The sequence below is a fragment of the Camellia sinensis genome, chromosome 6 (assembly GCF_055761805.1).
Source record: "Camellia sinensis isolate YWXY chromosome 6, ASM5576180v1, whole genome shotgun sequence".
NCBI classification, from domain to species: domain Eukaryota; kingdom Viridiplantae; phylum Streptophyta; class Magnoliopsida; order Ericales; family Theaceae; genus Camellia; species Camellia sinensis.
This window is the reverse complement of record NC_138966.1, coordinates 95,390,478-95,394,438: the sequence shown is the minus strand read 5'-3', so window position 1 is coordinate 95,394,438 and position 3,961 is coordinate 95,390,478. Positions and strand designations below refer to the sequence as shown.

The 3,961-nt window shown below is 32.3% G+C and overlaps 1 long non-coding RNA gene across 1 annotated transcript; it reads right to left on the bottom strand.

The window, feature by feature from the left end:
• Nucleotides 1–234: 234 nt before the first annotated feature.
• LOC114315019 (uncharacterized) lies at nucleotides 235–2,544 on the bottom strand. The gene is made up of 3 exons (XR_014331716.1): nucleotides 2,117–2,544; nucleotides 976–1,058; nucleotides 235–328 (listed from the first exon to the last, which is right to left on the bottom strand). It is a non-coding gene; the product is annotated as an uncharacterized LOC114315019 (long non-coding RNA).
• Between the last annotated feature and the right edge of the window lie 1,417 nt (nucleotides 2,545–3,961).

Below are 3,961 nucleotides of genomic sequence, written 5' to 3'. Positions count from 1 at the left end.
TAAAAAATATTTGGAACTAATGGGCAGCTTAGCTGAGTCGGTCATTACAAATATAGTTATATTTCCACTAGTTGCCATTTTAAAATTTTACTCCTTTGAGCAGTATATTAGAATCTTTTAATATCACCACAAATCCAGATGAAAATTCCTCAAAGCAAACTTCTTGAATCATTCATGAGAAGCCAAATTATAGAATAATTATCAACATAGTGGTTTGCATGGGGGATAACACTTATTTCCAGATCAACTGATGTTCTGCTTTATCTGCTGATGCATACACAACCTCAGCATCACCAGGTCGCTGCCCAGCAAACGTCTGGGGAATTATCTAGAACAAGCACGAAAAGAAAATTATGGCTCTCGTCCACATAAACGAGAATATGTCAATGTTTAATAACAAAAATGCCAGTTTTCCTTTTTTTCAATGTCCATTTATGATGCCTAGAGTAACCTTTTGTTTATCTTGTTTTCCTTTCTCTTCCTGATGAAGACCCAATACTGGGTGGTACATTGACCTTGGACTCGGGGTGACCTTTCGGAGGAATCACTTGATGTACATTTAAAATGACATTCACACATCATATACGATTCTGTTGTTATCCACTGAATTCGAAAATGTAACAGAGGAATAAATGGTCTATGAACCAAAGCCTTGTTTGGTTTAGATTTCACCAGACTTCACATTTGCTCTTAAAAGTCTAGGATATGAAAATAATAGCCCCAGAATCTAAGACTTTGCAAAGTTTAATTCAAGGAACTATTGAGAGGAACTCCAATTCAATCTCCAAGCACTTTCTTACTCAGGAATCAGTAGAACAATTTAAATATATATATTGAAAAAACTCACATCAAATGAAAAGGAGAACTAGAATATAGAATATAGATTATAGATTATGTCCAACATAAGAAGTTAGATCATTTTTTAAGATTTGGCACATTGGGAAAATTTAACACACAGGTTCAACAATTCAGTACCTTTCCAGATGCATTTTCGAATGCTGTTACCATTTCCAAAACTGATGTTCCTTTTCCAGTTCCAAGGTTGTAAACTTCACAACCTGCAGTGACATCAATAATGAAGCAAATATAATGATACCTAACCACATCATTCAAGAATTTTCATGCCAGCTTTTACATTCATGTAATACTAAACAACTTTTAGACTTAACCAACATTACACTTGTGCACACACATAAGTGTGCAACATGCATAGAAAAGCATAATTGACGCAGAGATAAAGTTTCAGGGGTGCCCTAGCCCCCAATATATATTTTTAAAAAATTAAAATAGTCATTCTTGAGTTAGCATTGATCTCAATATTCCTACACTGCTTGGTCACTTGAAGTCTAATAACTAGTTTACCAAAAAAAAAAAAAAAAAAAAATTCTAATAACTCAATCAAGTCCATAGAATAGTAAATAATAGGGAAAATCTACATCTAAAAGAGTTCAAGAAATGAAGCTTATGCAAAAATGCATTAAAATGCATTAAAAAATAAATCTACTTTTAATCATATTGATTTTTTTATTTATTTATAGAGTAGATGACATAAACAGTTATTACTAAGAAGTTTAAAAGTATATAAAACCTTGTTGATCTGTCGCCATCTCAAATGTGTTCCAGTTAAAAAACAGGAAGGGTCTTTATATCAACTAAAGCAATTCGTTCTCTTGTGGTATTTGACAAAGACAATGATTTCAAACACTAAGCACAACATATAAAAATTAAAGCCTACCTAGTAGATAAAATATAGGCTCCATAATTTGCCATATAGATTATCATGAATCTAGGGGAAATAACATATAGATAATCAGAAAGTGTAATGATGCATATAATATACACAAAAATGCAAAAATTATAATTGTTCGGCACAATGGTACAAAAAAATTTGAACCAAGGAGCTCTCAATGATACAGACAACCAATAAGACAAGTCAAAATAATTATACTAAGAACTCAATCTTCGCAAGACTGACAAAATGAAGCACCAATTCCTGAGCAACGGAATGGTAAACAAGAAAAATAACAGAATAATGAATGCGACTTCAGGACTACAGAACTCATTAGCTTCTTTAATTCTTCCAATAATCACAACTTCTGCAACATGTTAAAATTACCTCTTCCAAAATATTGAAGTATCAAGCACTAAGCAATGCAAACCAAGTAAATCACGTCCAGATATTGGACTGTTGCTTGGTTCTTCTGAAAGCTCCCCAGAGCAAATGACTGCCAAATGATAAAGATCTTTTGCCAAAGCCCTATGACAGAAAGGTACTTGATAATGAGTTACTTCAGAAAACTGACATGTGAAAAGCTTCTAAAAGCATCAACAAACTAAATATACTTAGTTTCATCTCATTTAACAACATATGTACGTATGCATTCATTTCTTACCGATATTATTTCCTCAAAAAATAAGATATCCATCAAAGATTTATGAACACACGTATACAAGAAAAATAACCACATAAAAGAAATCTGCAAACAACTTGGACCCATTTCATTCATGACTGCTACAATCATATAAATCAAGATACATGAGTTAATGAAATGTAACAACTATATTTCTAACAGGTTTCCATTCAATAAGCTGCCTTGCTTGACATATCTAATTGACTTATTTTCCAAATTTATTCCATATGCACTTGCATTTGTCAGAAATTTCCTCTAACTCTCAATAGATATTATGTAAGACCATTGACAACTTCATACAAGTTATATTGTTGTACAGGCACAGATAAAATTTTATATTATTTTTTCTTAGGAAGAGAGAGACTAAAAACAAAAATAGTTCACTTTTTTTTTTTGGAAAAAAAGAAGAAATTTATTTTAGGTCATAATCATTTATGATTGCATCAAACGTAGACCACTGAATATTAGCTTTTGAGCCTTTCCGAAAGTATTCCTCGTGATTTTTATTTTTGCTTGGCCTGTATAAGACTTTTGTTTCTAGTCCCATTCATGGGATTTGTCTCTACTTCAATATAGTTAGTATTCTTTCCAGGTGTCTTGGCTCAAGCAACAGAAATAGCAATGAATCTAATTGGAAATGAAATTACCCAAATTATACAGCATAGAACAATAAATGTATATATATATATATATATATATTCATGAGGAAATAGAGACTAGCTCTCCATAATCATAAGCATCACATAATTAGATAAATATCAAGGATTTTAAAACCACCCAAATTAAGGATAAGCATACCTTGCAAATTGAAGCATTCAAAAGTTGACAAATGATGTGGTTGTCCACTGGTTGAATAGAGAGAGAAAACTAGTGTATATTCTGGCAAATAATACCAGGGTTGTAATCCACAAGGAGACTCATAAAAAGAATACCAAAAAGAATAGAGACTAATGAAGGGGATACAAATGAACCACATTTAGAGTTATTTCGTCTATGGTTCAATCTAGTAATTAACTTACAACTTTTCCAATGGGAAATATGCCAAATATACTAAAGCAGATGCTCCCATCTTTGTCCCCACTGCGTAAGATATTAAATCGTTGATGTGAAGAATTTGATAGCTCCCGAAATGAATCTTCACTTTTATCCATGAAGCCAGTATCTCCAGGTACCACCCCAGGCATTTGAGGAACCCTTGGTGCAGAAGGAAAGAAACGAGAAGTGCGGTCTTCATAAGTTGAGATGTTACCAGAGTTATCCTGACTCCCAATAGAGAAAGAGAGACTTCCATTCATATGAGGAAAGCAAAGAGAAACAAATAAAAGCCTTTAACATCAGTGAAATTAAACTGGAGAAGCATATTAATGAATACTGATAAAATGTCGACCTAATTTTAATTAAATTAATTTTAAAACTTAGCAAATTACAGTTACAGTTGCAGTAAGATCATTTTTACTTAGAAAAAAAAAAAGAGAGGCTTTAGAGTGGTAGGTTTCAAGATCATCAGCCCTTTTTATTTCCTAATTGAATATGTTCAAGCTTCTACATTT